The sequence below is a fragment of the Trematomus bernacchii genome, unplaced genomic scaffold, assembly GCF_902827165.1.
Source record: "Trematomus bernacchii unplaced genomic scaffold, fTreBer1.1, whole genome shotgun sequence".
Classification (NCBI taxonomy): Eukaryota; Metazoa; Chordata; class Actinopteri; order Perciformes; family Nototheniidae; genus Trematomus; species Trematomus bernacchii.
The window spans coordinates 5,226,948-5,253,513 of record NW_022987899.1 but is presented as its reverse complement, the minus strand read 5'-3'; the positions used below and the strand labels follow the sequence as shown (position 1 = coordinate 5,253,513).

Sequence of the window (26,566 nt, the reverse complement as noted above, 5' to 3'; positions counted from 1 at the left end):
CTGAAATGAATGATTTGGCAATGAAGTATTGGAAGAAGCAACACATTGATCCATGAGCTTTACTCAATTTAACTTCATGATGACATCAGTTTAATGAGAAAACACTATCAGGTCTTGATCTCCTTGGGACACTCAAAGTTCCTCCTATCTAGATACAGGTGACATGAAATCACTGTGATCATTTGATAAGTGATGTCGCCTCTTTCGGGTACTGAGTTTGCTTGTGTGGCCGTACATGTTGACGTTGTCTGTCTTTAAATATTAGAAGCACATTTTGATATCATTTCGTTTTGTGGTCCAAGTAACTTTCTCACTGGGTACAATACATTATCCATACATGCTAAGAGAGGGAACATAACACTGGATGAAATATCTATGGTTAAGTTTCCCATTCTACCCCTCACTATAAACCCTTCCACTGTGAGTTGTTACAGTATTTCCACTCTCTAACTTTCCTCTCATTAGTTCACACATACAGTAAATGTCCGTATCCCACTTCTCTGTAGACTCTTATCACTTTCTCTACCACCAATCCTACGTCATTTCTTAATTAATGACTCTTGAGATATTGAGCAATCTTTTTTTCTTTCTTTCTATCTCCACTGGAATCATTTCCCCATACAGTAGCTGCCTGCAGATGAGTGACAGTAAAATCATTAAGCTGTGGCTGATACATTGTTTCCTCTGAGGGGAGCAGTGGTGTCCCTCTCACTGCAGAGCTTCTTTGAAAATGTCGTCTGCTCACACTTCAGTTGATCCAATGAGCAGGAGAGAATTACAGATGAGAAAGAAAGCACTTACTGAGTTTGCCTTCCTGTTAAAGTTTATAATTAGTTCAGCTACTTCTTTTTGTAAAACCAAGCACCTATCTTTTATCAGTTTCAATCATACTGTTCCACTGCCGACTCCCTCAAACAAGGCCAGCTGCCAAAGTGGAAAAAAGTATGTATGACTTTTTATAAAGATAAATGTAACTGGATGTCTGCTACTTCATTGTAATTCATGCACTTTCTTACATGAGGTTGATCAGCATGTATATGCAATGGGAAAAATTGAGGAGCGATGTTGGTGACATTCAGTGACATTCAGTCACCAACATGTGCTGACATGTGCTTCACTGATTTTGTCATATTTTGGTGATTCAGTCTTGATCGTTTGGGAATATCTGATGGTTATAAACATTCAGGGAAGAAAACTTCATCCGTCATCAAAGCTGAGCGCTCTGTCTCTCTAGGTGGTTTTTAGATTAACTGTTGGTTTGTAATACGTTTCAGGCCCTTGTTCATTTCTTTCTTTTCCTGTCAAAATCAAAGTTTCAACTTTTAAAAGAGGAAGGTGATGTTGGAGGTCTTTCTCAGCAAGCAGCACAGTGCCACTTAATTTGTTTTTTGTAACATCGGGCTTATCAATTACTGGATGTTTGCTTGTGTCCGCAAAGATCCAATAAAAATGAGGCTGTATTGCAGGATTACAGGATTAAAACGTTTTGCTTGGTTTTAGTGTCCATCCATTAAATACATCCACACATATTTTCTATTAATCCTTCATTCAAACAGGTAATCCTGTTGAAGAAAACACCTCTGATACTGTCACGCTGATGGATTCACATTTCAATGAATTTCTTAGGATGAAGACCCTGTCAATTATTTGGCTTATCAATGGATTTACATGTCACAAAAGAGTCCTGGGGTCTTAAGCCATCAATGTATTTCCAGTCTGTGCATCTGTTATTTAATACATGGCACGGTAATAACTGGGGGTCTGCTCATTCAATGATGTCTATCAGTCAATGATGGAGCTGTGGCATTGCATTTAGAGTAATTCATATCAATATTTACATGATTGTAAATAAGATAGTGTGAAAATTGCTGCAAATTCAGCCGGACAGCAAATGGCCAGTGGATCAAAGTCAGTCCAGAGTCAGAGGACCTCCACTGGAACCGACACACAGAACTGTATTTGAGTCTCTGTGGAGATTGAGAACAGAGTCGGATGTCAACCAATACATCAGCAGAACTACCAGAGACAGCTAATGGTGTACTCTGAGGAGGAGAGGAGGAAGGAACACATGGCTGAGTTAGGCTGTTTGTCAGTGGAGAGGAGCAAAGGCTCATACCCTGTCAGAGAGAATTGAAAGTTTGTATTTGTGCATGTGTATGAGCATGCCTAGTCTATGTTGTGTGTGTGTGTGTGTGCTTAAGTTAAACAATGTACTTTTTAGCCCTCCTGTGTCCACGATGGGGTTTCCATCAGCCCAGATTGATGCTGTCAAGCAGCTCAATGATGCCTGTCTGATCGAACAGCAGCCTCCATGCTGAGAAACAGACAGATTTGTCGACACACGTACACACGTACACATAGATTTGAATAGTTAATCAAAATAGGAATAGATTGAAACTTAAATCTAGTCTTGGTAATCTCAGATCCAATTTAGATTTAGCACCTATTAGAGTTAGTGCTGCTAGCTACTCTCATTGGAAAAAGGCTTGGCAACATTGCTTCTTATTTTGTTGTTTGGATACTTTGTTGAATCTACTATACTCTTGATAGCTTCTCAAGGTTACTCACACTTCGATTAAACCACTGAATCATACTCCCGTGAAATCAAAGTCATCCTTTTCAATGTTATAACTAGATTAGTTGAGAAGCATTTCTTCCTAAGGTGAGTTTGGTAGGATTTCTGAACACTATTTAATGTTGCTGTTTCAATGGTTTTCACAGTTTATGTTTAATATTTCCCTGTAGATATATTTGTGTAAGGGAAAAGTCAGGCTTGTGTTGAGTGTGTGTGAGTCTTCTCCAAATTCACCCATACTTTATTTCTCTGCAACAACTGTTATGTTTCAGTTACATTATGTAGTATTTAATGTTTTGGCACACACATCAACACTCTGTCATGTACATACAATATTAAATACGGACTGAGAGGACAAGTTGTGTGTTTACTCATTCAGTCTGCTTAGTTATCTCAAAGGGCTTACTGCAGGCAGCGCATACAGAGAGTTGTGTTGCACTGTGTGGGAGTCAAAGTGTGTGTGTTTGATGTTACTATCAATCTAGTCTACACATGTGTTTGTAAATCTTACATACACTTTTAGTTTAATATGTGTTCAGCACAACAACAGTGTTTTCTCATGCCATACATTGACCATACAGCATGTGTGTGTGTCTGTTGTTGGAGATATATTTTTTAAAGTGTTATTTTGTTCAGTTTTGTTGTATTGATGGGAGTTAGAAGTTGAGACCACTACAAACACACACAGCTCGAATGTTTACTGACCATCACATATTTACTTCTTTATGAAGCAACCTCTCCCTTGGATATACTGCACATACCCACAATTCAAAGAAATGATATCACTTGACAATGAAATAAAATAAAGACCTTTTATTGTCAGCTGTTAGTATATTTATTTGACCATGTAATGTCATTCTTTTCAGTGTGGTCTGAAGTCACTCTACTTGCCGCTAATTGCTCTTGTCTTTTCCTGCGAAGGGGAACTGAGCCTCCTGTCAGTCAGTCATAGCTGAACTTTACTGTGAGTCAATGTCCTCTGCCCCCACTTGTCAATTTTATCACACTAACATATGGTACAGTATAGGAACTCCGGCATTTAAACAATGTTACATATGTTAAACAAAGTATACTTCTCCTCATAAATGCAGACTGACATTGTACAGTTTTTTTATGTGGTGTTGAAAGGAATTATAGGATATACACTTCTGATGAATCTACAGTGCAGATAAAAAACATTTCCGAGGCCTTGTGGAATGCATTTAGCTTATAAATCCTGTCCATTAGAAAAAGTATGAGGGCCTAAGGGATGTCTAAAATGCATGATCTGTTTGGTATTTTGACCAAAACTCATCACAGACATGTTTTTTTATATATCTGAGACCCATAATATATGCCTAAAAAAAGCATAATAGGAGACCTTTAAATCTGATTCACACATCAGCTCAGTTGAGACCAGCAGCCTCAGAGAAATGACCTCTTCTTTATACACTGTGTGGCTTTGCAGTATCACACTAAGAGCCTTTTTTGTTCCTTTTTAAAATACACACATTTTCCAACCATTTCATTGGAGTTGCATGAGCTCTATAATTTGTGCTGCCATGCATAATGACTGTTTTAGCTTTTTAATGTTCATGTTTAATAATTTGGTTGTGTTCTCCATGATAACCAGTGTGCCTTTGCATGACATCTGCAGGAATAGCTGCTTAGCTGCTATTGACAGTATTCTTAATTAATTCATCTTTAGTCATAATTGCCACACTTCAAGATTAGTGCATAACTCCAATTTAATAATTGATTCTCACTTCATCTTATTTCCTGTGGTAAATCATGTGTCTGCCTGGAATCACATGGAAGTGACAGTCACTAAAGGAGTCTGAATATTACCGTGTAAAGTAAAGGTTAGTGAAGTTATAGTTTGCTGCTTAGAGCTTCATATTTACAGGAAAGCTGTTTCTCCTCATATTATCCACTGAAGAATGACACCCCATCATGACAAAAGCACAATTGTTTTGCAAACTACAGTATAATATTTCCTGCCATGGGTTGAACATAAACAGCCATTGGGTTTATTTATGGATTATTCTTTGTTTCTGCTTTTAGCACTGTGTATTACTTTAATTACCATCAGTGACATTACCATCAGGGCACAATGTCATTTTAATTACAAAAACTGTCAGTGTCCAAGTGGTTTATCCGGCGTAATTTCCCTCCCCATTGAGGTCAGTGATGTGTGATTTGCCGTGATGAGGTAATGAAATGTGAGAAAAGAAGTGTTTATGAATTGAGCCACATTGTCTGTGCAAATCTGCTGTGTCAGGATTTTATAAACAGGTGCTAAATGAGAAAGCAATGACAAGTTGTTTTCACATGAAATGCAACCATGAATCAAGCAGGGATGAGTTACACTTACAGATTTTGCCGTTATACTGTAGTCTTACTTGTGAGAAGAAAGATTTCTGTACAAAATCAATTTCTCTCTGTCCTCTGAGAGGTGAAATATCTCTTACTGTCTATGTTGCAGTCAATATATAGTGTTTTATGTTCAGTGAATGATACAGTAAATACTTTGTGGCAAACTTGATTTAAATCAGATAAGCACATACAAAATCTCAAAGGGGAATCTTTATTACAAGTTTGCTCTTCTCTTTGTCTGTCTCTCAGGTAAGGGGGCAAATGTGACCGTGTGTGTTTGAGAGAATGAGGTCATGAGGACACAACATGCTGACCTGTAAAATGGACTTCGAAGGAGACCGTATGACTCTAAATACAGAAAGATGTATTTTTTTTACACCCAATATTCCTCACTCTCCCAGCCTTGTTGACTTTTGTCTGTCGAGTCATACCGTCGTACTGACCTTCGTCATTTAAAAATAAATGTGTTATCTGTAGCCCTGTAATGTCTCAGTGGTTGCTACTGCTTAGAATTGCTGTGTGCTGGAGTTATACAATACATGCTTTGTTAAGAGGTAGACACTTTACATATCACAGTGGCTGCCTATCCTTAGATGATCACACAACATGGAGCCCTGACATTTCTTTGTTTGTCTTTTGGGCCACAGGTTTTCACCATCACAGCTACCTACTCTAGTTCAGTGATTAAAAAAGCTTAATAATTAGATTAGGAACCACTGATTTCTCTCTCATTAGACAGTGATGGGAGGATAGTGTACAATCATTGCACAGACTTTCCTCTAGGTGTGTCTCTGTGTTTGATAGAAGAAACATGGTTAGTCTGGAATGAGATTGTTCCTGTGTCATGTTTCCTGATGTGCTGTTTTCTTTGTGTCTGCAGTTCCATCTTTCTTTATTTTGCTTCTCCACTACACTGACACTTAGCATAACAGTGAGAACGACAGAGGGTGTCCTGGTTCAGAGGCTTATTAACGGTCATATGGACCGACATCTTGATGCTGTCAGTGGCAGTGAGCGAACAGCCAGTTGACGATGAGCAGAGAGAGAGAGAGAGATGAGGAGAGTAAAAAGAGGGATGTAGGCAGAGAAGGAGACATTACAGATACTTACCTTTCATCATATACCTGCTGCTTTCTGGCATCACGTATCACTTAATTCAAACACACACACAATCTATTTTAAATCAAATCAAATCAAGATTTATTTATATAGCACATTTTTAAAACAATTTTTGGTCGAGCCAAAGTGCTGTACATGCAATAAAAACACTTTACTACAATAGCAAACGGAAGACAATACATTACAACAGCAAAAATAAAAATCACACACAGGTAAATGTCAGGAGTCGTACTCCGCTCTGACTAGAAGGCCAGAGAGAAGAAGTGAGTCTTAAGTGTAGATTTAAAAACCCCTAGGGTCTGGGCCGACCTCACATGGAGAGTGTTGCATTTTACTCAATTGAATGCCAAGTGGTGCTCCAGTTGAAAGCAGCAATTATTGTGAGGGTGTTTATGAGATGCTTCTTTCATAACACAAATGTATGGAGTAGCTGTAAAGCTGCTTCAAGCTCTCTGTCGCATCTTGTGGTTTTCCTCAGCCACAGGTCTTATGGTACCTTTTGTAAAACACCTATTTTTTAAGGTAAATAATTAACCTACAAGCTACTTTGACTATTATCCTGTTGTTCTGGTTAACGAAGCAACTCAATCCAACGACCAGAAGCTGAACACCTTTTGAATTTAACATTTCAACGGTCATTTTTTCATTATTTACAATTAACAGTTGAACACTAACCACTTCATGAACAAACAATATATAGCCTTTAGGGTGTGGAAACAACTCTGACTCATCTGAGGCCAAATATATTTTTTTTACACAAATAAACGGGATGTTGGACCATCCAACCATCTCCTGTCTTATCACTGCATCTGCATTTTTATTTCACTATAGATGGAGCTAGTCTGGGGCTCACATTTGTCTAGTTAATCTGAAGCAATATAAATATCTCTCACTTATTAATATTTAATGAAATGGGGTGTTTTAATACATTCACATGTTCTCCGCAGAGCAATTGTTTTCCGAGCTCAGGAGATGTACAGTTATGTAACCTAATAAGAATATATTTTGCTTTATTGTTTTACTCTCTTAACTTTTTCTACTGTCAGACATAAGTGGGCTATTCTGATAAGTCACATCATGTGACTTATCAGAATTAAGTGATATCATGTGACTCACATGATATCACTTAATTATAACATTTAGTCACTGCATACATCCAGTAACCTTTTCTTTTTGTAATGACGCAATGCTGCTGCAGCAATGTGAACTACTTAGTTGTTGGTATGTGTGTTTGTCACCTGCTTTACAATTCAAGTAAAGCTGCAACTGTAGGAGGATTTTAATGGCATCCTGCCAGATATAGAATAGAATTGGGAGGGATGAAACCCTCTTTTAATGGTCACACATGCAGAGCACACACAGTGAAATTTGGCCTCTGCATTTAACCCATCCTAGTACCAGGAGTCTAGTACTAGGAGCAGTGGGTAGCTAGTGGGCAGCTAGTGTACAGCGCCCGGGGAGCAATGGGAGTGAGGGGGGAAGGGGGGTGTCCAGTGCCTTGCTCAAGAGCACCACGGCAGGGCAGGAGGTGAACTGGGACCTCTCCAAGTAGCAGTCCACACTCCACATTTTTTTAGGTCTGGTCGGGGACTTGAACCGGCGACCCTACAGCTCCCAGTCCAAGCCCCTACTGACTGAGCCACTGTGTGTGTGTGTTTGTCTGTGTGTGTGGCTCCCATTGGCAGATGCTTGTCCATCCATTTCACTACTGTTGTTTATTTTCCATGTTCATAACTGCTACAAATACTGCCGTTTATGGTTATGATTTCTCTCACACAATCCTTCTCAAATTATAATTTATTATACATTTACTGGCTCGTCGTGTGCATTATATGTCTGTCATATCAGCTTGTTCTCTGTTACGATCTATATACCTGAAGTAGAGACTTTTTGTTCTCAACATAGTCTATTTCATGCGACTTTGACTAATTTAGAGAGATTCACAAGCAGAATAGACAAACAACGTGTTGCTATAAATGTTCTTCTCTCCTCTGACACATTTATCTAAGTGTGAAGTGAATGTACAATTATATTAAGACACTGAGCTGAACAACACATTGTTATGTCTGTATGTTGAGCACAACATATCAATTGGATACAATATAGCATTCATTATTAGACATTGTTAAGATAAATAACATATTTAATGTGGCCTTTACTGAGGTCCATTCTTCAAGTTCTACCCTAATACATGGGAGGAAAAAAAGTGACAAGATTAAACACTTGACATTATGGTGGGTTTATTCATAAGCTGATGACTAACTGTCAGCAATGTCACATTAATCACAGTTATGAAAATCATCAGTGTACTTTTAGCGTAAAGTCAATGGCGGTCAAAGCAGCTATTTGCCACCATGATGAATCACTTCTAACTGCGGTGATGTTGTTGTTTCACAGTAATGGATTTATTGTCACATAATGAACAGAGCAACTTTTTAATTTCAGCTGAATGACGACCATGTCTCTGCTGTTCACTGTGACTGTGCATCATTCGCTGCAATGCTCCATGGGTAGTGGTACTTTAAAGTAAAGATGGATATAGTCTTCTCTTAGACAGCTGTCAGTCAACAACCTGACTTTCATTGGTCCATTTCTGCAGCCTCCATGCTGTCAATCCCCTCACACACACTTTGATCCATGAGGGGATTAAGCTGTCTGATGCATACTAACTGAGTGACAGTTAGGAAATATACTTTAATAATAATATTAGCAGTCTGTCCACAGCCTGACACTCACCTTTCACTCCTACACTCTACTCGGGCTTTCTGTCCTATTCATGTTTTATTGTGCTAAAAAAAGAGAAAACATTACACACAGTCTAGTGAGCTCACTCACACACACACACACATGTAACCTCACACACCCCCACTTGGGCTTTAGCTATGGGAATACAGAAACTAAATTAGCATAATAAATTAATATCCCTCACTTGCTCTAGCCTGTACAGCCTCAGAGCTCCAAAGCTGCAACCGACTCTTCATCCTTAATGTCCCCACAGCTTTCAACATTATTACCACGGCTGACCAGTCTCAGCTAACCATGATTCACCTTGGCAGTGTTTCTACCCTGATGGAATTGATAACTATAACGAACCATATGCAGTGGCAGTAGCATTGAGAGTTCAAATTGGCTCTTTTCTTGCATTCAGAGATTGTCCGGTCATATTATTTAAAAAAAACATTATAATGTGTCGTGAAATGTTTTTTTGTAATGCTTTTCTAAATATGATTTGCTAGCCTCTGGTGTTCAGTTACAGCAGATGGTGAACACACAGTGGGTGGATGGGAAACCCTCTGGAGGTTCAGTCCAGTTCCCCCACCTCCATAAAGCCAAATAAACAGCTGCAAGCGTTTCCAAAGCAAATATCTTCATTGTTGTATTAGAAGGTAGTGTTGAATAAAAGGTTACTGCTAGAGATGAAAGTATTTTGCTTGGCTTCATGACTTTGGAAAAGCAATGTGGTTATACGTGATTTTACGACATTCTCTTGATAGCTGTTTTTCTTAGTTTGGGCTATGCATGATAATCCTAAAAAACAACATACTGTATTCAAAGAAACACATACATGTCATTGTAGGTTTATTACATTTGAAATAAATCAAATACATTTTAGAATCATTAACCAATATATGCACAAAATAATGTGATGGTATGAACATTTCTTCTACAATCCTATAAAAGTACAACAGCACTGTGGATTTTGTTTTTGGACTTGTGTTATCAGAGGGCTCAACACACAAATCCCTGACAAACAGAAGGTTAAATTCACTGTGAAAGGAGCCTTTTTTTTGGTTTGTAAGTTTTTTTGAAAGGTCACTGATCAATATGAGAGCACATTTCGCTCCTTTTGCTTGATGTACCTTGGCAGCTCTGCTTGGAAGGTCTTAGTTGACCCTTCGATTGTATGCAGGATAGCTGACGTTGTGTGTACTTCTCTCTATCTCATTACCAGCGAAGGCTCTGACTCACTACACAGACTGGGAGGTCCACACATCTACCAGTAAATCAATGTGTCTGTGGTCTCTGAGGATCATCCGTGTCTAACATTTCTACTTCTATACATTGAACCCACTGCCACAATGACACAATCCAACAATGCACCAATCAAACGCTGGGTCCCTATATTCCACTTAGTACAACATCTATATCAGAGTTGTTTTATTTTAGAAGTTAGAGTGATGTCAGTAGGGCTGGGATTCATAATGAGTATGGAGTGAGCATGATTACAATTCATGTTGAGGTTTGATGTTTCAAAGAAGTTACAGATACAGTCATTCATAAAGTAACAGTTAATGCCATTATTTATTGTCACCCAATACATACTTTACAGTAGGCTCATTTGTTATTGGCTGATTGGGGAGGTTTAGAAAGCGAGTGACATTGTTTATGGTTCAGCTTTATAAACTTTCATTGTCCTATATCACATATAAGTGAGAAATGAGCGGTCCAACCTAACAGTGTTAAACACATTCTTTTTTTTTTAAAGCATTTTACACTAAATTTTTACACAGAAAGTAGCTAAATTATTAATGTCTCATGATGACATTTGCCTCACGATGACATTTTAGACATTAGTCACACCTGAATACCCTTATTCTTTACAAAATAAGTTGACCTGCTAATACAATATGATAAACTGGGAAGGCATATCATCAAAAAACATACTACTCCATGATGCTTGGGTGTGACTCTTGGCTCTGGCTTGGTGCCCTATTACATGGAAAATGATGCTTACAAACTAACTAAGAACATAGTGAAGGTTGGAGGGAAATAATGCCAATCTGGAAAGGCTCAAGGAAGAAGCTGAGAGACAAGAGCAGGTGGGGAAACATTCTGGGTATTTAGCACTCTGGCAATCAATATTGCACTATGTCAGTACTCCTTAAGAAGAGTTATTCAATCACCATTAAACAAGGCAGGGTCAGAGTGCATAGTACAGTAGGTAGTCAAAATGCAGTCATAATCAGGGTTTATTAAAACTCCTTACTACACTGAAAAAACTGAAACGTTGAATTTATTTAAATTAATTATGTCAACACATTTCACACAACTGTATTAGGTTATTTTCATAAACGTCATATTTTAGCTTTCAACTAAACTAACAGTTTTGAGAGATCTTTTGACATAATAAAAGTCAAAGGTTCAGTTTTTTTTGTGTAGTAAACCCTCCAAAATTCAACCTCATCTCCATAAAGCGAAAGGTCCGGCTTATAATACAATTCTTTGATTTAAATAAGAGAAAATGTAAGACCTCACTAAGCAAATAACCTTAGATCTCAGTGATGTTTCACAGTTGGGCTTCTACTTTAGTAAAAGTGGTTTCCTACTGAAATTGTCTCCAAACCAGAATGTTGACTCCAGGAGAGCGTTCACTCTGAGAGAGAGAGATCGAGAGAGAGTCCCTTTGATACTGGAGCCAAGAACAAGATGAGCTGGAATTGAGAGAAGAGGCAAGTTGGGGAGATAAATGAGAATATGTGTTTCATAGTGCCCTATAGAATCCCGATCAATACTAGTTATACCGCTCCTGTTGTCAGCTCAAAGTGCTCCTTTTCCACATAAATTGTTGAACATCTCCAACATAACTGCTGCTGTACTAGCACTGATGAAACTGCTGTGTTCTGATGGAAGTATCTTTCTCAAGAAAAATATATAACAAAGTGCTCTCAACATTGCAATGATTTTCAAGGAACTTAGAGGGATTGTTGTTTTGTAAACATAGATAATGTGATGCTATGGCATTCAAATGTTCTATGAAGTTATTGTTCTGCCTTTTGGGGAACTTCGATGAAGGCAACTGTGCTTTGTGTCATTTTATTTATTTAGCTGCTAATCCCTATCTAATCCTGCTTGCAGTGATAGATGGAATCCATGGATGCGGCATTACTTCCTTTGATCTTGCTGAAGTTTCGCCTCATTTGTCACATCCATTATGCTGCATTCAAATTGTCCTTTATTTTTAGTAAACCTTTGTTAAAGTCAGAAGACAGATTACACACAGCCCTTGTAATTTATTTAAGGATGAAGAGTAGATCTTAGATCAAATGTGAGTCTAGGGGAGAAGAAGAAAAAAAATGCTGTGAATATTTTCTTGAAAAGTAATTCAGTAAACTTCATTGTCTGATTGTCATTCACTTTGTGTTACCCACTATTTTGTTGGTGAGTGTTTTGCAATACTGCACATGACTGTCAGTATTTCTTATAGTTTTCTTGTGTTTTCTCCTCCATCTAAATCATGGCGTTTTTATTTTTTGGCTCTTCCCTTCTATATATTCTTTATCCTTCAATTCAAGCACTTCATCACAACTGGCCGTGACCGTGAACCCGCCAGCAGTGGCTTGATTGTACATTCTGTGACTTCCTACAATTCGCTATTTTTTTCAAATACATTGTTACATGTTATTTCTAGCCTTGTTACTCAAGGCTAAGCCATTTGTGGCTCAATGTTTATTGTTGAGTTGTGAGGTTTGTCACAGGATTTCAGCTGCATTCAAAGGCTGTGAGTAATGTGTGTTATTTTATCTCACCAACCTGCTCTCAAAATAAACAATCATTTCCAAATGTTACATTTGTTTAAAGGAAAATCATATGTATTTAAAATAATTGAATAGTGAAAATGATTTGATTAACAAAGGGCACAGGTGCTAAACATTTAGAAAATGGAAAAAAAGGAGGCCATCAAGTAAATGTCTGTCCCTCACACTCCATCGTCACATGATTATATTGTCCATAATTTATCAATTGCTTGTTTGTTGAACTTTTGCCAGAAATACACCTTTGTTCATAGCAATATGAACTACAACCACCCTTTTCAATTTTCTTTGCGGATGCATGCAAACAAAGAGTACAGTCATTGTGTTGATAAAAGACATAAGCCTTTAATTTAACCAATCAACGTGCTGGATGCTTCCTCCGGTTCTGAAGACTGCAGATTAAGTGTTAATTAACAGGACAAATTAAGTGTGGGTAGAGATTAGAAGGATCCTCCTCCACATCTTGACACACACACACACACACACACACACACACACACACACACACACACACACACACACACACACACACACACACACACACACACACACACACACACATGGAAGTAGCTGGATTGACAGTTGTTTTTTTTGGAGGACCATAGTACTGGGAGTACAGACCTGGCAAACAGACCTGTGTCCTCTCAAGAGTTGCCATACGTTGGGTACAGATTGATTTATGGGGGCCCATTATCCAAACATGACCAATACGTTTGTCAAGAGAGAATCTTCAACATGGAACGTCAGAAGGGTCCTGCACACACACGTTTATTTTGTGACTTTTTGCAATGCAATTTGACACGATGCAGCACTTCGCAGTTTCACCTGCCAGAAGTATGTCTTCTTAGAAATATCTATGTGTTTGTGTCCTTAAATATATTTGTTATTTTAATCAACACAACCATGTAATTGGATGTCAATCAATATAAGTACATACACACTGTGCTTTCATTAATAAAATAACAATAATTAAATTGAGTCCCCAAGATATGCTCTGCCATTAACTCTCACACGAGGCTTGTCATGATGATCGATCACTAGGAGTCTGTTTTTCCATTAACTGAAACAGTCCAACACGTTAATATTATCAGACTGATGATAAAAACTACTCGTATCTGCCAAAAAATAAAGTTAAGCCAATTAATCAGGAGTTCGACCAGCCAGCATTACTTAAGGTTATCCAAAGTACTATCCTCAAAGGAAGCTAACTGTGTTTATATTTTAACCTGGGACCACATTTAGCATCCTGTGATGATCAATGTTCTGACATTCACTAAGAATGTAAAGTGTTGACTATAATTGAGACCACTGCTGTTTTAATATTGTCCCTGGGAAGTTGCTGTATCTCCAGGTCTGTACCATCATTATGAAATATGGATGCACTGCATGCCTACCTTGTCTTGTGTATCCCCCTGCACCGCCGCACAGCCACTAAAATACTCCATTATTAATATCAACATTGCACAATCTCCCACTTGGTGAGATCATGTCTCATCTATATGCCATGTTCTCTCTGCTCCCAGTCATGCGGGACTAAGCTGTTTCTCTCTCTGCTAAAGCTCATTCAGAGTCTGACATTTAGCCTTTTTCACTGGAGATCTTCAATAAAAAGCAATAAATCCACATTTTAACAGGATTGTTAAATGTTTCACAATGCAAGGCTAATATGCTAGTTTTTAGATCCAATATGTATATTCCTGATTTGAATTCCAACACCTCACAGCCTTGTATGTACTGATAACCAGAGTTGGGTAATAATATTACTTTTGTCGGTAACGGAGTAGTGTAACGCGTTACTTTTATAATTCAGTAATCACACTACAGTTACTAACATTGCCCCGACACGCGTTACTTTGTTACTTTTATAAAATCAGTCATAATCACACTGACAGACAAGAGGGGTTTCCGCCGCAGGTTTATATGTACGTAATCTGCGCGACTTGCACGTCCACATCTCCGCGTGCAGTGCTGCATAAACATGGCTGAGTCAGCGATAACTTTCGAGGGGTGGAGGTATGCCCATTATTTTGAGTTCGTCCGAAGAATAGACAGGAATGTGACGGTGAGGTGCAAACTGTGTCCAGGCCAGAAGCTGTTATCCACTGCTGTAAACACCACGTCAAACCTCAACAAACACCTGCAAAGAACACATGCTAAGGTGAAGCTAATAGCTAAGGACCCCCGAACCCAGAGTGAGGATGTTGTGAGTGCGCCGCCGCAAGAATTTGGAGGACCGGTAACCAAAGCAGAGATGGACAGGCTTGTAGCATCCTTCATAGTAGAGGTAATGTTGCCCATTTGCACAGTGGAATCACCCTCGCATCGTTCAGAGATATACTGCGCAAAATACAGATAGCAGGAGACAGAGGACAGCCATAGTCAGAGCTATCTGGATCAGTCTTATGCGACAATGGAAACTGAACTAAAGAGAACATTTGAAACTTTAGCAGTCTGCGTGATCTGCCTGCAGGGAGGGGCTGGCCGGCCCTGCGAGTAAAGTAACGAGTAACGTAACGAGTAAAGTAACGAGTTACTTTATGTAGAGAGTAACGAAGTAGTGTAATATATTACTTTTTTTTTAAAGTAATATGTAATATGTAATATATTACTTTTTTTTTAGTAACGACCCCATCTCTGCTGATAACCCTAGCCAACACCCATAACACTGACTGCAATTATCAATGTTCTCAATGTCCATTACAAAGCAATGAACCTAGCTTGGAAATATCAACAAATTATTTAAAATATTTGTCTCTTTATTTCTTAATGTAGTCCTTGTTTTGAGCCCAAACCATCCCAGTCAGAATGAAATGGATTTTTTAAAGTCTTACAAGTAAATAAAGATTTAAATTTTAGATATGTTTTATCACTCCAGTTATTTTCCTTTATGTTTTTGATTACATATGTATATAAGCACAATGTTTTGTCATTGTTAAACATAGGGTGTTCAATGAAATGCATGTTCCAAGCTGCTCTGTAGTTTGATTGTACGACAGAGGATACCTCTATATCTCTTGCCAGATGGCAGCAAGGTGAACATGCTGTGGCTGGGGTGCATATTGTTCTTTTAATATCCTTTGGGGTCTTTGCAGGACCTTTTTCTCGCCAATTGTTCACTGAATATCAATACCCAGGATCACTAATGCTCAGTAGGTAGATACCAATGAGGTTCTGGACAGATTATATTGCCCGTTGCAGAGCCTCAAAGTAACATGATTGTTCTCAACCCGGGCAAATGATTATAGTGTCATTTGCAGTCATAGTTGTACAGTGAACAAGAGGGAGCTGAGATAACAGCCTTAGAATAGAGAGAAAAGTGAACTGCTTTAGGTCTATTTGTGAGCGCAGTACTCAAGTCCATGGTGCATACGTGCCATCACTTTCAAAGGGAAACTTTTGTTGAATGTTGAGCTGAAATGATAGAAAACATGATGTTTTTCCCGATCTGTTTTGACTGAGTGGAAAGCAGGGGAGAAGCTGCAATCTGTGATTCTTTTGGCTCTGTATGCAAACTGTGAGGGTGAGTCAGGGGCGGACTGGGACTAAAAATCAGCCCGGGAATCTCACCCAGCCCAGCCCACGCCACGTGGAGTGTCAACGGGGGGCGGGGTGCTAGTGAACTGTCAACGGCAGCCTCGCTGCGAGGAAACAATGGACCTCTCGCCTACCTTCAAAAGTAGAACATTGCTCTACTTTTGAAGCTACGCTTTGCTCCCACAATGCAGTTCGACGAAGCGTGACGTCACCCCATTCAAAGTGAATGGGCAGAAGCGTTGAAGCTTCAACGCACGGCGCCGTGTGTAGGGGCCGTAAGTAATGTTTTTGTTTTGGACGGACACTATAATTTACATTTTTTCACTATGTTCAATCTGAATTGACTTTAAAATAAAAAAAAATCTATATTGATTCTGACTTTTCTACATCCAACTCACAGGTTTATCATTGCTTTGAGAAAAAAGATTATTAATTTACCCCTTTTAGAAGTGAAGTTATAGTCATCAACAGGCTCAGGGCTTAACAGGTTAAGGCAGCTCAATAGCCAGTGCTTTCAAAACGTAGACAATCAGTCATGCTGGTGCTGTCACAGCAGTTTTAAACCATACAACCAAACACATATTTTTAAAGTTGAATTACAGCATAATGAAAGAGCAGCCCCTCTACATTCATGTATTTGAGTCGATAACAATAAGATTAGAAGCAGCCAATGATCTCAACATCTATTCAATAATAATCAACCATGAATAATGTTTCTAGAGAAGATTATAGACTTGGGGTTAGCTAAAGTTCATTTTCTGAGCGCTAAATCAATTGTGGGTGTGATGTATCTGATCGTTTGATATTAATCATGTAGTGACACAGAAGATATGAATGTTTTTGAACAGCCATCTAACATTTTCATAAGCGGTGCCTTGCTCATGGGCACTGGGCCCCCTCTAAGCACCAGTCCACACTCCATATTTAGGTATTTCGGGGACTTGAACCAGCGACCCTATGGCTCCCAGTCCAAGCCCCTACTGACTGAGCCACTGCTGGCTGTGTATTCTACATTTGAGGAAGGGGTTACTGTTATGGTGATTCACCCTCCTACTATTATTACCTTTTAGAATATAAAACATTGAGTGTATCACTAAGATTGTAAGAGGATTATTGACCCTGGTTGAAACTAAATTCCAAATTGTGTTTTTGTTACCATTGGTGGACCCTTTTTTTGTTTTCTACAACAATGCTTTTAAGGTTTTTTTTTACCAGAAGAGACATCCAAACTCAAATCGTTTCTGTCTGTACACTCTGGCCTCACCACAAGCCCCACTAAAGTCATTAGCCTCCAGCCATTTGATTAAATGTGGCCATTGATTCCCACAAGAAATGAGTCAAGCTCAGCATCACCTGATCAGTGCTGCCAGTTCCCTAATGGAGAGAGAAAGAGGGGTGGAGAAAGGAATTGATGGAGGTAGGAGTTGACATTAACAATGTAGGGATGAGAGGTGGGAAGATATGAAACCGCTTAATGTGAAATACAGACACCCACCGAGGGACATCTAGCATCCTATTGTTCCTGAATCATGGCAGCTTCCAACCGCCTGATGGGTTTACACTGTTGTCTAGCAATGACTGTACATCTGCTGTCACTATAAAGGGAGCTGACGATTTATAAACCTCAGTTAATTCAGCTGTGTTTCATGAGGCTTATGTTTAAGCTTTAAGTCCTGTTATGTTTCTTTATTGTCAGATTTAGCTGCACATTCCCTGATATCTAGCTCAACATTATTTCCCCAGTTGATAGTATGAAAGTAAAATGTGTATACAATATCATGTAATTAAATGTGCTTTTCTGTTGGAGGAATTGCATTTTTCTCGTCGGATGCATCTCTGCAGCGATACGCTGAAAGCAGAAATCTGACATGACCCAGTGACAAGTTTATATCTCTACACACTCTTCAGAGGTTGTATGAAGGTCTGTTTAAATGTTATGTGTCATAATGGCAGTATCAGCGGAAGCTTCAGGAGGGGGTGTGAGCCACAAAGGTGAAATGAGACACAGCAGGGAGGAGGTCAGGATAGAGCGTTAGAAAAAATCTATACTGTAAAAGTTTCAGAGCTACACATGTAGCCATATTGCCAGAGGCTTTTCAGTTAATAGCATACAGATTCCCACTATTAAAGCTACTGAATGGCATGAGCAGCCTCCGGCCATGGCACAGGACCAGGAGCAGCAGGAGAGACCAATATGGGAATGGTGAGGTAGAGCAAAGAGCCATAATGTGTCCCAAAGGTGAATATACAAGACTGACAGAGGGTTTGATGGATTGAAATTACAGCAGAGGGACTGGCTACTGTAGATGAGAGGAAGAGAAAGTGAGAAGCAGGACAGATTGTTCTGTTTTGTTCCCCTCACCTAATGTATTACTCCTTTCTGCTTTTTTTTGTTGCCACGTCATGATATAATACTGCACTAATCTTTTTGACAATTCCCTCACCATACCATATATAACGTCTAAACCATTTCAGTCATTTTCCTTAAAGGTATCGATCCTCCACAATATGCCAACTCTTGATTTCCGTTGGGGCTTTCAGACAATAAAGGGACTCATTTTGCAAAGCAAATAATTTATTTTTTGATTTAGTAGTTGATCAATGTTAATAGTACTGTATGTGTTAATCGTGAGGAGGTCATTGGGAAAGTCAGCCAGTATGATTACGCCTCAAGGATGTACTTTTGAGTCATCCTGGGGTCATGAATAAAGACATGGTCACCATTTGTATTAGCTTTTTATTATTGTATTAATAATGTAACTTCCTTGACCCATATTTCCTTCTCCTCCAACATCACAATCATTATTGTGTTACTTACACTTTAATAGTGGCTGCTGTTGTGGTTGAGCAGGGATCAATTTCTAAGTAGTTCAATACCAATCACAGACTTAGTGCACCATGTAATGATTAAATCTACAGTAGTTAAACTTACAATATTGAGTGTTTGTTTGTTTATGTGGCATTTATTTCCTGTAAACAGACTCATAAAGAGCTCTGTTTTTTCAGCTGCTGGCCACTGTTAGGGTTGAGTGATTTTGTAAAATGTTCCAATTGGTCAGCCTAAAGCCATATTGCCACTGGTCCAACGATCACCAACTGTGGTTTGGTTCAAATGTGTCATTGATTTACCTTGTTTCTGAAAATGTCCAACTCTTTTAATTCAACTCGTTTACCCGCTGCCACTTTCTTTCTGTCCTCTGAGCAGCAAACAGCCGAGCAGGTCATTTCAATTTACTGAAAGATATGTACAAAAGTTTGTATACTGCTGATTGCCCTTAAGTCTTTGGCTGTAACTCAGTCCAATAGTTGTGCTTCTGTTTCAACCAATCTAAACTATCCCTGAAGCTACTGGCTCTCACCAGTAACTATTATAAGCAGCTGTTTCCAGCAAATGAAATGAAGAATGTGTGTGTAGTTTCATATCCAGCATAAAACCACATTGAGCAAATGCAAGTTATTGGCTAGTAAAGGGCAAATATATGGATCAAACCAGAGTTTATTGGACAGTTAATGTTGACCTATATTTGTCAGGTGAAACAAAACTTCAGCTTTTGATGCCTGGGTTTCTCAGCGTCTACTGAATATGTGAGAATAACTATGTTTATTGTATTTAATGTCCTCACAATGTGTTGTATTAGCAGGATAATAACTTCCCCCATAGACTGTGTGCATATTACATATGTGATTACGTCCAGGGGCCTTCTCCTCCCTGGTGGAATTGACTTGTAAATACTCATTTAGCGGCTTTAAATGCATGTAATCCTAGGGCGGCCTTAGACAAGGAGATGAAACAGCCCCTTAATAAAAAAGGCCACACAAGGCTAAATACACTTTACGGGAAACATTAATTAAATGTTCCCTGACTATATATAGAAAAGTCTTCCTGTTAGTCATGTTGTCCTTTTCTCTGGATGAGAATAAAAAGTCAACGGAGTGAGGGAAACCATTTTTTTTTTTTTGTGTTTTCCTTTTGAGTTGTCAAGTTCTCTGCTTTTTCTTTGTTAAATAAAGAGGTGATTTTTTTGAGGGAAGGCTTTATGTATTTTTGAGCTTTGTTGGCCGTTATGCTTCTATTCAGTTTTCACTGTCTGAGTCAGATCTTCATTGATACACAAACACAAGGCCCACATTATTATCACTCTACCTTAAGGATACAAAACAAAGGTTGAATATTGAAATGTAACTCAATGTTGTCAACACTTACAATAACTGCAATAAACACAACATACAATGCACATGAAATGGCTCACATTTGGTTACTCAGGATTGTGAAGTTTTCTGATGGTTAAGTCTTCCTAAATTATTTTTCTAAAACCTTTCACTTTAGTTATCTTAACCTCCCATATGGATTTTTCATTTGCCAACTGATGATGTGTAAATATGGTAGCAGTTAGAATTTATATTCATATGAAACAAAAGTCTTCTGAAACAAATTTCAAACATTAGTTTGCAAGTGTATCTCTGATTAATGAAATACAACTCAAGTATTTTTTAGAATATCCTTTTGAAGTCTGTTTTAATTTGGGCTAAACTCATTCGCCAATTATGCAATTTTTTTTAGTTGAATTAAATCTTAGAACTGCTCTGAGTGGATGAAAGCATTCCAATTTAAAGTAATTGTGTACTGTAGATAATAGCTCTCTGCAACACTGCCCATAAGTGCATACTTACTTTCTGCGAGGGGCCTTAACCTTTCTCTTGACTCTTCCATTTCAGTTGATATCCTCTTCATTTCAACATGTTTAAAGCCGATTTGTTAATCATGAATAATTACATTGAAGTATAATGTGAAGCCTGATGCTTCCAGTACCGCCATTGTTGAGAGCCTTGATGAAGGATTAGTTGTCCAGGGCTGACCTTCTGATATCTCACAAAAATCCTCTGGACAGACTCCTGATCTGCGTGGGTGTCTGCAGTGAGTTCAGGAGAGAACCGACTTCACGTTTTTCTTTCATTATAACTTCAAAAAAGGGCTATGTTCTCTTAATGCACATTTTAAAACCAGTCTTTAAACTTCAAGGCCCATTTAATTATTGCACTGCAACCTTGAAATTATATAAGCATTACCCGAGTAGCTGTATTTGAGAATGGCATGTGCTGAATATATGTCAAATTGAGCTTATGTGTTAATAGAGCTGCTAGCAAATGGCCAGTTGATGATGTTAACATGCAGCTCGTGCAAAACTGGAAGAAATCACATAATATGGGGTTTAGAAGAGGGGTGATTCACACAAAAGTACACCCTACAGAGAACACAAGGTTTTGTGTGTAAGTGCCAACAATGTATATTCATCAGCCTAATTCAAGAAACATGAAGAGACCTTGTTGTTTATGACCAAACTACAAACTGGCTACATGCACGTGTAATCCGCGTCATGTCCTGCCTCGTGCTCGCTCTATACAGGCGCCTACCTTCGCCAAAACCAAACACAGTATTTCTAGTACGTGACACTTCTTCCTTTTTGTGGAAAATAGAATCGCCAGACAATGTCAGTACCCATGGTTTATTAATTAATCAACATAATGAGAAATATATGAGGCTGAATGATGCTGACATAGTTTGTGTTACATTTATCAATGTAGTCAGTAACCCAACGCATATAATATATGTCCATTTGATGGTAACAATGTGCCGCCACAGTGTTTTAGGTTACTATAAAATAACATTTCAGGAAACCCATTTTGTCTCTTGCTGCATTCTCTTCAAAATAATTGAAATGTAATTTTGAACCTTCTGCACAACAGTCGGGAGAAAGTTGAGAGTAAATGAGTGGAAAGATTTCACTATATGATGCAACTATTTCATCTGAAAGTGCAGGAAATGATGAGTGCATTGTGTCGCTGTTAAAGTCATCAAGATAAGTGTTGTATGTTCGTGTGTTATCAGGCTACAATGTTCGTGTGTTATCAGGCTACAATGTTCGTGTGTTATCAGGCTACAGTAGATGCTGGATGGTCACATTTTACACATAAACTCTCAGACTGAGTCACTGGGGCAGGTTTGACTTTAAAGAGAGCAACATGTGTCTAAAGAGAGCTCCTGGCAATGTAATTCACACTCGACGTGCTCGCTTCGCTGTGTGTGTCCCATGGGCTGTGTGTTGGGATAAAGTGGGAAGCGTCATGGCTGACTAACACAGTTGAGCCGCTGGTCTTCTCTCCACCTCAGAGGATCCTGTTCATCTTCTGCTTTAAACTATCGCTCTGTGCCTCCTTTCTCTCTCCTGTCAAGCGTCTGAGCTTTCTCCCCACAGAGTGCCTTTTTCTGTTTCTTCTCCTCATTAAGTAAAACATCAAGCTGTGTTTCTAACATTTCCGTACACAAGTTGGACAATACACAACACTGTAAAGATGAATGTTACGCTCATAACATATCCCAAATGATACATTTTTCATTTGAAATTCATTAAATATAGCACACATTTCTTCTCTCTTGTTTGAATGTTCCCACATGAAATGAGTGAAGATCAGTTAATTAACCAATGAGGTGTTTTTGGCCTCACCTCATTTTGAGTCTGCTTTAAACCTTTTCATGATATCACCAAACGATCCCAGTGTAAGTATAAGATTAACGTGAGGCGAGATATCCCTGAATATCACAGTTAGGCATTTAAAGAGCATGTCCCATTTTCGACTCAATACTCCTGAACTGTGACGTGTAGAAAATACCAAAATGCGTACCTCAAACACATAATGCGCTTGCTGAATTCCTCGGTCCAATGTATTATTTGATTATTCCTATGGTAGGTCATTCTCTGACATTTGTTAGGTTTCTTTCGGCAAATGTCATCCAATCTCCTCTAAAGTCTTACACAGTGTCTTATTCTGATAAGAGATGCACACATCTACTCGGTGAACATGTACGATTTAAGTCTACATCAAATAGGACATTTTTATATTTTGATGAATAGTTTCATCAATAAAATAATGTAGAAGATTGTGTTCAGCATTGTTAAAAGTCTCCTCGTCCACCCTGAGCTCATAGTTACTTTGTGTCCTCTCTAATCTCTTTTCTTTCATACAGTGAATCCCCTCAATAAAGGCTCATTACTATTTAGTACGAACCATTAAATGTTCACATTAAAACTCCATTATTGAGAACTGCAGACGAACTAATCTATGCGCCTGAACATGAAGGTGAAGAGAATTAAAGTCCGATATAAAGTTGATAACTACGTGGAGTCTTAAGGCCCTGACACACCAAGCAGTCACCAGAGAACTCGCCGACGCCGACTGTTCTCCTGCGTCTTGGCCATGTGTCGCACTGGAACACACCGCAAAGACTTCAGCCGAGCACGTACGAACTGCGCATGCGTGAGTGGCAATAACTCTCCTTACCAGCAGGCGGCGGTAGTGTGTATTCGTCATTCAAAAGAGGCAACAACCGGAAGACAGAGAAGAAGAACAGACTGCGTGATCTAAACAAACAACAAATAGCGTGTGCGTTCCATTTTCACTCTCGTCCATCGAAAACATGTTTCGTGCGGTACTGGAGCTATCAGCCATTGGAGTGTTGCTTGTGGAAGACATTCTCAAGCAACCGTTTCGCTTCTCATGCACTGATTCGCTAGCTGAACAGCCAATCAGAGTGATTTCTTTGTCCGACTGCTTGTGGCCGACGCACGGCCGATTCAACATGTTGAATCGGCCGTGCGTCGGCCATGAAAGGCCAAATAAGGCGTGTCACGGCCGACGGTGCGGGACACACCAAATTGAGTTTGGGCGACAAGGCACTCTTCGTCGTCCGACTAACGAAAACGGCCGATTTCGGCCTGGTGTGTCAGGGCCTTTAGGAAAACCTTCACCCAATGCTTACCCATATTGGTTTTCCATTAACTCTATATTAACATTTCATTTAATTTCAAACCTTTATTTAACCAGATTGGTTCCTTGAGATCATAGATCTCTTTTTCAAGGGAGACCTGCAGCAATCTATCTAACATCATCTTTTAGTGACCCGTTTCTTCAATCCTAAACAGTGTTCTCTTTGTGTTATATTTGCAGCCTTGGAATCTATTAAACATTAAAGTAAAGGAGGCTGTGTGCTGTTTAAAGCTGCCATATGGGGCCGCGTATATCCTTTACACCTGATGAGTGCTAGATCACCCCCCCCCCCCCCCTCATGAGTCTGGTGTGACCTCCTTTTCTAACTGTCACTGCCTATCTCCTCTTTTAATTGCAACAATATCAGGGACGCAAATAACTCACTAACGTAGACAGTTGGATAAAATAAACTCGGAAACACACATTCATTAATCAAGTCTTCCACTGAGAGGAAATCTGTTCAATTTTGATTTTTACTGACAAACTCTGAGCAGAGGAAGTGATACAAATATTATTGCAAATGTAATCCGCCTCATCTCAAACAGGAAAGGAACATAATAAAGTAGATTAGTCAGAGGGATCTTGGGTATTTTGAGAAATCAAATGAGAGTCCAATGCTAGTTGGATATTAGCTCATGTACTGTAAATAGCATGAACAAACCAGCCTGTCCTCCTACAAAAAACGACCAAATAGGTCGATTGTTCAGCAGCTTAATACGACCCATAGTCACGTTTTAAAGTGTAGCACCTCTAGTGGTCGTGTAAGAAACAACATGCTCCCGTTGAATGCAAACGCTCCGGAGGGTCGTTTATTCACAAATAACCCTCTCTGGAAAATCCTAAATTGTGGAATAGTTTGGCCATTAAAATGCTTTTTGATTAGATTTCTAGCGAGAAGTAAATATTGTACTTTTAAAATCTACGTCCAGTGGATGTGTAGGATCTATAGTTTGATAGATATTACGAAGATTATTTGAGGTCCCGAAACTTCAATGTAGTTAATATCTCGGTAGTGAAGTGGACCGTTATAATGGAAGTAATGACTCCAAATATTGATGTTGCTTTTCACTTACTAACTGGGTGAAATAACTGGGTGAAATTGGACCTGGTTTAAGCAGTTCTGCTAACAAACTGAGCTGCTAGTTGGCGCTGATGTCTAATCTAAATCTCATTTCAGCTCTCATTTTAAATATATACAACTGCCAACTGAAGAGAATATCTTACTTAAACTTTCAGTTCAATCAAAATATTTAAACAAAAGTGCACTTAAACATACTGGCATTTCAAACAATGCCATGTGTAAGTACGTTTTGGCATACTTCATCTGAATGGACACTTACATTATAACAATACACAGGCTCTGCAGGTTTCCATTACCTTTTAGTGAAAGTGAGACGCATACAAATGGCAGCCACTCAGTCTCCAATGGTGCTATTCATTACAACATCCAACCTCATTGCAGATTTACAGTACTCACACATTGTGATATGTGTAAGGAGGATGAAATAGCTCAGGAGGGTGGTTGTGTAGAAAAGTCCATTTCCTTTCCATTTTCTAACTACATTACAGCATTTCATGGACCATTGAGCCACAGTAACATCATAATCAAACACTATCATCATGGTCAGTGGCTATAAAGGATCATGGAGGATATAGATACATTTATTTTACCAGCTCCAATGTAAGACTCTCGCTTTCTGTTTCCACTTTCCTTTACAATAAACCCACTATTGTACATACTATTAAGAGACGGGAATCAGTTTATTTCTAGCTCTGTGAAGCGTTCACACAATTTAATATTAAAGATCCATTTCCATATATAGAGAACATTTATGATTGTTAATTGCTATGAATAAAACAGAAAGGTAATTTCAATGGTTTCTTTACATTTTAAATGTTTTTCTCTACCCAAACAGTTTTATTCAAATACCAATACGAGAAGAGATAATTAAGAATTCTCGAAATATCTGACATTTCAAGGCAATAAAAACGTCAGCATTTGGAAGTGCCTGAGTACTGGAGATGCACTTTCTCCATTATTAGCTTTGGCATGTTCTGAGTGCTTCATCTTTATTTAGTTTAGGCTGTTCACCATGTTTCCGTTCTAATGTTACCCTAGCTTAACTTTCTCCTTAAAATTGCAACGCAACACACTGATGTGATGTGAGCAATTAGGTATGGCGATAATGATGAAATGTTGTCTATGCAGTTGTTTCAGTTGAAGTGTGATGTTTTTTATGCTGATCCCACAACCGTTCTTGGATTAATTATGAATCAAACTCGTTGTTAGTTGTGGTCTTCTAGACATTTTATGTGGGTCATACATGGTTACATTTTCTATACTCCTATACTCATAAACCCCTCGGTCCACAGATTGTAGAGCTGCAGAGCACAAAGGAGGAGACAAAGAGCAAAGACTGCGGTTGATTCTCTCAGTCAGAGTTTTGTCTTCTGTTTACTGCGTACATCTGGATTTAGAACCAGATTAATGTTTGGTCTTGTATAATGAATGATTTGAACAAAGCTGTGTTTGAAAGGAATACGATGAGGTATACAATGTACACTGTTAAATATGAATCCATGTCTGATGGGACCATCGAGTCAATTGGGTATTTTATAACTTCGT

The 26,566-nt window shown here is 38.8% G+C and overlaps 1 protein-coding gene across 1 annotated transcript in view; it reads left to right on the top strand.

Annotated features, from left to right (window-relative positions):
* lsamp (limbic system associated membrane protein) overlaps positions 1-26,566 on the top strand; it is a 638,149-nt gene that overhangs the window by 279,235 nt on the left and 332,348 nt on the right. The window lies entirely within an intron of this gene.